Source organism: Aulonocara sp. 'chitande type north' Nkhata Bay, linkage group LG14 (assembly GCF_057382095.1).
Source record: "Aulonocara sp. 'chitande type north' Nkhata Bay isolate Kocher_YH1m ecotype deep benthic linkage group LG14, A_spYH_male_GT1.1, whole genome shotgun sequence".
NCBI lineage: Eukaryota > Metazoa > Chordata > Actinopteri > Cichliformes > Cichlidae > Aulonocara > Aulonocara sp. 'chitande type north' Nkhata Bay.
In genome coordinates this window covers 21,870,327-21,878,159 of record NC_141357.1, presented here as the reverse complement: position 1 = coordinate 21,878,159, position 7,833 = coordinate 21,870,327, and the positions used below count along the sequence as shown (strand labels likewise).

General features: G+C 40.3%; 1 protein-coding gene across 1 annotated transcript in view; it reads left to right on the top strand.

Moving 5' to 3' along the window:
• Positions 1–345: 345 nt before the first annotated feature.
• The window catches only part of grik4 (glutamate receptor, ionotropic, kainate 4), a 362,254-nt gene continuing 354,766 nt past the window's right edge, over positions 346–7,833 (top strand). The window contains exon 1 of the mRNA XM_086261523.1: positions 346–1,063. The gene's annotated coding sequence lies outside the window, so the exon portion shown is untranslated. The remainder of the gene's footprint in view (positions 1,064–7,833) is intronic.

Here is a 7,833-nt window from a genome sequence, read left to right as displayed (position 1 = left end):
GAAAAATAATCCTAGAAATAATCAGTTTCACTCCGAGGCTTTTTTCTTAATCCTATTAATCCTGTCCGGTTTTAAGATTATATTAAAGCTAGAACATGAATAATATAGACTTTCCCCTCTTTTATATATGTTCCTGTAATGTCAGATGACCTTTTCTTTGTCATCTGTAGTTTGTGTTATTCTAGGTCCCCCCCCCCCACACACACACACACACACTGCTATAAATACATTAAGAGTCAGGAGCATCTTCCTTTCCACGTCTGAGGACAGCACAAAAAAAATCCCCCCTCTGTGAACGTGTGCGCGGCAGCGCGTATGAGAAGAAGGGGAGACTTCGCCCGCACCTCTATCAGTCTGCCCTGCATCTTTCCACCGGACCGCAGTGGATACAGCCGACTGTACACGAGTGCGTCTGACATACAGCACAATGTAAAATAGGTGTTTTCTACAGAGAGGGTTTCACAGGTACGTTTGTTTGGAGGAGCACCGCACAAAGCGCGATCGTTCCCTGGCTTTTTCCTCCGCGCTCGCTCTTACCTCAGCCGCAGCCCGTAAGTGGGATGCGGGATACGCAGCATCACCGGTGCCGTTAGAATAATCCCAACAGATAAACCTTGCAGTTCAGCGGGCCTATCAGATTTTAAGGCAACTGGTTTTCTAAAGGCTGAGCAGGGAGAGTAAAACTGCTCGCTGGTGTGTGTGGGGGGAAGAAAAAGACACTGCTTTTCTCCGGGAGATAAAGTGAGGAAGGATTTTCCAACTAACGGGGATGTGGCTGTTTTTCCACTGTCCTATAAAGCGGGAAATGATTTGGTCATCCAAAGATCAGATTTAAACTGGACTGCTCTTGATCTTATCAGTAACGCATTTTATCTGCCCGTTTATCTGCCCTGGGAGTCTCCGTGGTGGAGGGAGACGCGGAGCAAGATCCAGAGAACTATACAGAGGGAAACTGAGTTACTCTTCAATTACGCTTTTTCTTGCAAATTGACGTATTTCTGGGCAGCGGACGTAATGCAAAAGTAAGGGAGAATATTGGAAACGCAGACAAGACGCAGCACAGGTAAGGGAAACTGCTTATTAAGATGTGAAGAGAGCAATATATGCAGCAACAGAAACCATTCTTAACGGGTTTAACGGCAGTTGGGGGGGAAGCAAGAAGCTGTAAGATGCGGCAACGAATGACTAAACATTTAATGCTGCTGGATCTGTAGATCAGAAGTTAAGGCACGGACTATTCTGTGGTCACTACTTAAACGGGGGGTTTAACCTGTCTGATACCAAATACTTAAGCTGGCGATTTGTACCCTGTGAGTCTGTATGTTACTGGTTTTAATGAGCCAGTTGCGTCGGTGAACTGGAGCCTAATTGTTGCACGCTGGGCTGAATGGAAACTGTCCTTGTGCAGCAGTGACTTGAGAGCGCGGCTCAATAAGCAATCAAACATCATTTGCTGGATACGAGGCAGAAGTCGCAGACGTTTCAGTCGTGACGAATGACAGGAGAAAGTATTCACTTTAAGTGGGCTGATTCAGACCAAGTGTTAAATTCACCAAGGGTGTGATCAATAGGCTGGCTGCTCTACTCCAGTTAGATGCTGATTTATGCTCTTTACAGACTTGGAGTGATATACTTGTACTCGTTCGTTTTTTTTGTTATTGTTTTATTTTTAATTACACGGGAATAAAGAAGGGACGGATGAACGTGAAGATGAAATGAGATACACAGAAGGAGATGGCTAAAAAAACACACGCACTTATTTTTGGCTCCACCTTGTGGTTCAGCTTGGTGCCTGAGTTTGGCTCTGCCCGTAGCATCCTCAGACTTTTTATGTTATTTATAGCATGATGGTAGAAAAAACCCTGACTTATTATAGTCTCTTATAATTAATGTGATGTGCAGTGATGCAGTGCTTAATTGAAATGTGTGCTCGGTGTGACCAGAGATAATGGCGGGTCACAGTTACAAACAGGGTAAAAAAAAGAGCTGTTTTGCTTCTGTCCATTAAAGACTTCACAGTCTCTTCGTGTCACAAAGACAGGCGTCTATTTTCAATTCCACAGGTCTTGTGTTATGTGGCTTTGCCTTCCACAGCATCAATGCAACCCATTGAGAAGTAATTTATGATAAATTGTACTTTATTTTCTTTTAAAAATATATAATTTCTGCTGAGCTTTTTTTTTTTTTTTTTTTTTTTGCCATTTTGCAAAAATAAAATAGTTCCTGAGAACTTGATTGGCAGGCACAAGGTAACCACCTGTTTGTGCCAGCTGATGTTTGCATTTCTGCAAGCTCAAGTACTTTTTTGTTGATCTCAGAATGAGTAAATGCTTCATCCATAACCACAAACTGCTTAGCTGGCTCTCCCTCTTGTTATAAGTCAGATATTTGTGCAACAGAATCAATTTCACGTTCATAATTTTATCTGTAGCTTGGCAATTCAAGTTCACGGGATTTGGATGCCAAGTGCTACAGCTGATGCCTGAAAAGAACACTTTAGTTTGACAGCCCATAACCGGGATTGTTGATACTCTTGGAAAGGTTTATATGTAATCACAAACTGGGTACATATGAACTATTTATTGTGCTGCAAGTTATAATTCAGATTTTGTTCCAAGCGATATAGTGTTTGGGGGCAGACAGTCATACAAATAACTGGTCAGTACTGCCAGGTAGCTAAATTATACATATACATCCACCCTAGACAGGTTGCCAGTCTGTCACAGGGCTGACACATGGAGAAACAGAAAGATTCACCTCTACAGCCAATTTAGAATCACCAACCTTAACTCTTGCACATCTTTGGACTGTAGAAGGAAGCACACAGGAGTACAGGGAGAACATGAAAACTCCACACAGATTGCTGTATATCACTTACTGTACAAAACTCTGAATCCACTGTGTGTTTTTCTGTCCAGGTATGCTTTTACTGCATAGCTGTGTGTTTGGGATTGTCATGCTGAAAAAAGTTTGTCACAGTCTGGCACTTTCCAGATGGTATTGCACGGTGGATTCAAATCTGATGGCACTTTTCTTTGTTCATAATTCCACCAATTTGAAATGTAGCACTCGCCACGATTTGCATGTGGCTGTAGTCAGTCACTGTTTTACCTTTCTCCATACCCCCGTCATATAACAATTGACAAGAATTTGAACTTAAAATTTCAAATTTGGATTCATCACTCCATGAGACCTGTTGCCACTCATTTACCGGTAGTCTAGTTGTTGTGTAATTTGGCATACTGCTGCTTTTTCTCCATTTCCCTTTCTTAAGAATGGCTTGTTGACAACCACCCTTCCACTGAGACCTGATGAAGCTTAAGTGACTGTATCGGGTCTGATTTTTTCTTATGGACATGACTTTTAGACACTATTCATCTGCTCCAGATGAGATGCCTTTTTTTGTTCTTGAATTATTCACAGTTAAGTGTTAAGTGGCTTAAGAGACAGATATTTCCTCTAAAAAAGGTCAGGTGCAAGGACTGAAAAAGGAAAAAACTTTGAAAAACATTCAGAAATGTTGGGGAATTACTGCTCAAGACCGCTTTAAAAAATGACAAAAATGTATAATTAGAAGTAATGAGAGGTGGCTCAGGATTTATTGCACAGATAACGACTGTCAAACACATGTACAAACCTTTAGACACTGATCTTCAGCTAAAATAAGCATTTATTAATGTACTTGGATTATAAACCTTCACACTTCATGCAAGTTCCACTCCTAGGCTTGGGGTATAGCATTTTCTCTAATTTGCTGTGGGTTTGTATCATTAAATCAAGCAGGACATGTTCAGGTGCTTTCAGCAGAGTATGTGTCATTTTCACCAAGATTATTTGAACACTTAAAAGTGTGGGTGATATGCACATTTTGTTTGAAAAGCTTACTCCATTAGGCTAAATTTAGGAAAATTATGTTCAGCCTTCAGAATCAGAATCAGAATACTTTATTGATCCTTGGGGGAAATTATTTTGTACTGGAGATGTATCCCCTCATCACCTGCAGACTAAAAGTTCAGTGTGAATCTAGTGAGTGTATGACTGCCTATTCGAACTTCATTTTAAACCCTAATGACTAAATTAGCCGCAAGCATTCTCCTGGGCTAATGCTAATATTAGCCGCAATTAGCATCTCGCTAAGCATTTAGCTAAATTTAGCAGCAAAGCTGCACATATTCTGACTACAGTGAATTTCATATATATAATTTATATGCTACTGTGGAAGGTTGTTCATTTTATCCAGTTTGTTTTTTATTGCCAAAACAATGCTAAAAGCTTTTAGGGATTAAAACAACCAACTGATGTTCATTAATTGTTGTTGTTTTTTTTTTTTTTTAACTGCCCTCTTATGCATACAAAGCAAGCTGAAACAGCTTCAGGTCTAGTGGAATTTATTTTGAGATAATCTTCTCACATTTCACCCTCACCTCTTCCTTTTAATCTTCCAACACTGCCAAACTGTATTCCTTTAGCCTCATATGCATGAAAAGCAAGCATATGTTGGGTATAATTTTGTTATGACTTGGCTTGGTAGGACTTCAGTGGTGCCTTTAATTCATTTAAATGTCTCCATTTACTGTTAAGCTTAACTATCCACCTGTGACAGATTAAAATAAAAAAGAATTCAGTTTGGTTATATCCAACCCAATTCAGCTTCAGGTCTCCACAAACCAGGTTTTTCCAGGTCCCAGACCAGCTGCACAGGAGTGGCCCACAGGTAAAGTCTCTGTCACAGATGTTTGAAAGTGGGTGGGAGGATTCCACTTGGATTCTCACACAGATGTGGATTTCTATTTTTAGTGTCGTGGGTTAAGGCGCGATGGTTCTGTTTTTGTGTCGCACCAGGAGAAGGTGTGCATGCTGGTCAATTACACAATTTTATTTGGTCAAATTCAACTCCTCTGCTTGCGTTTGTAAATTTCATGGCTGTGCTTTATGGTTTCATTTCTGAGATGGGTGGAGTGCAGCTCACTTTACCTCTCGCTGGCTTCTATTTATTTGTTTGTGTTCTCCGGAGTTCGCTTGTTTGCGGCGGGGTGCGTTACAAAACAGTTCCAATGATTTTATAGCGCACCGCGGGGCAGTTTACAGCAGTTTTTCAGTATATTTTGGGTCTACATTGGTCTTTTGTTGCGGTGGAGACACACTGCAGACCTTAATTTTGACTTTTTACTGTCGATATATCTTATTGTTTGTTATGCACTTATTAATAGCTCTCACATTATCCATTTTATATGCATACCTCCTGTAATTTATGTAACATTTACAGCTGGGCCATGAGCCACATTTTTCTCACAGACTGTTATTCGCTGACCTCTAGACTAGGATAAGTGAATTTATGCTCTAACACGGGCTCCAATTACTGAAAAGCCGCCCCGGTTAGCTGCAGCACTGATAATACTCTAGAAATTCCTAAATTAAGAATTTTGTAGTGATGAATATTTATGACTATGGTAATTCAAGGGCCTTCATTTGCTACAGCTTTTTAAAGGGTACACGATTACTAGCAAAACAAATAATGATTATTATGGTAGCAGTGCTGTAGAGGGAAGGGTGAACACCTCATTTGCAGAAACAAGAGCCTGCTATTTATTGAAATGTTCATTGTAATCTAACAGATGAACACGTCGGCACAAATGGATACAAATTCTGCTGAGAATTATTGTTATTGGGTCGGTGAGAGGTCAGGCAGAGGAAGGAAGTACAGCATCTACTAAAAAATTTATTATCGTCAATTGGTGACCCATGTTCTTAATTTTTAAGAATTTCTGCTTTCACACACTGTGGTCAGTCAGTGTTTATATGGACAGTGTTTAAATCTGCTGGGATGCTTGTGTTTGCTGTCCTTCTTGTTAGATACACAAGTTCATCTCCTTGTTAATGCAAATATCTGATCAGCCAATCACATGGTGGCAATTCAAAGCTTTTAGGCACATAGACGTGGTCAAGATGACCTGCTGAAGTTCAAATTGAACATCACAATGGGGAATGGTTGTTAGTCTGAGTATTTCAAAAGATGCTGATCTTCTGGGATTTTCCTGCACAATCATCTGTAGGGTTTCCAGAGGATGGTCTGGAAAAAGAGAAAATTTTCAGTCAGCTGCAGTTCACAGAGGTCAGAGGCGAATGACCAGACTGCTTGGAGCTGATAGGAAGGCAACACTAACTCAAATAACCACTAGTTACAACCAAGGTATGCAGAAAAGCATCTCTGAATACACATGTTCAGGCTGGAAGCAGATGTATTAAACAGCAGAAGACCACATTGGGTGCCACAGCTGTCAGCTTAGATAGACAATAGAAGGTTGTCCAACTGATGGGTCTTAATGTCTGTTGACACATTCGTATGGTAAGGTCAGATTTTGCTAAAAACAACATAAAAGCGAGGATCCATCCATCCTATGAGGGATATTTTCTTGGCACACTTTGGGCCCATTACTACCAAATGAGAATTGTTTAAATACCCAAGTAATCTTTTGACCATGTCCGTCCTTTCACGACCACAGTGTGGCATTCTTATGATGGTTGCTTGCAGCAGGATAATACTCTTTGTTAAAAAGCTCAAATCATCTTAAACTGGTTTCTTCAGTGTGACAATGAGTTCATTGTACTCAAATGGCCTCCACAGTCAACAGATCTCAACCCAAGAGCACCTTTTGGATGTGGTGGAACGTGTGACGCTGTCATGTCAATATGGAGCAAAGTCTCTGAGGAGTGTTTTCAACAGCTTGTTTAATCAGTGCCATGAAGATTTGAGGCAGGTCTGAAAGCAAATCTGGTACTGGTATGGTGTAACATAAAACTATGAGTAACTGTTGTTCAGTGAAGTGAGGGGTATCACAGATGTTTGGGTATTCATTTTCATTTAGTTTACAGGTGTGTTGCATACTGTAATTTTATACATGACCCAGCCCTCATGGTTTGTTTGATGGTGCTTTTGAGGTCTTAGCTGATTATGTTGAAGGTTAATTATCATCAGGTACTCTCTGCCTCTCAGTGAGGGGACAGAGTGACAATCATTAGTCCTTAACAAAGTCTCTTTTCCTGCGAGTAGGAAGGAACAGCGCTGTCGTGCTCTGCATCTGCCTCACTTCATTTAGTCTTCACTGCAGCTTGCTCACACACACACACACACGACTGAATGCTCACACATAGTTGGTATGCATTAAATATGTATTTAAAACAAAAGAAAAAAAAGGTTAAATATTGTCTGCCAGCTGAGGAGGCTTCCTGTTTTCATTTTTGGAGCCATGGGTCATGTTTAGCATATTCATTGTGCTAATATGGCTGGTGGAGTTGCTCACTCAAGGTTACATTAACAATGTCCTTCTCATGGTAAACACAGCATTCTAATGGCACTCAGGTATTCCTCTCCACTTTTCTAATTTCCACCCATACTAGTGAGCAGTAGTCAAGGCACTCACCTCAGTGCTTTTGAGTATAGATCCACAAAATTATTGAAGTTGGAGAAAAGTCACTTACCAACTACTTCTAGTACGGTACACTGCCTTTTTCCAGTTTCTAGTTTTTTTTGGACTAGCTTCCCTCATTTAGCTTCTCTCACTCATCATTTTAAGTTAAACTTTACTCGGGCTGAGAGCAAGGTTAAATTCCCATTTTGCCGAACTTGATCATTCAATCTGACATTTTCTCTTTATGTGTGACAAGATGTATTTTGCTTAGTTTTGCCGTCTAATGTTCTTCTTCAAACAAAGCAGAAGCTGTGATAATTGTTTGTTGAAGTGACTAACACAGGATCTTCTACTGAAGAAACATCGATTTAAGGTTTATTTACAGAAAGTGGTGTAAAAAGATTTCTTCAGATTGATATTTTTT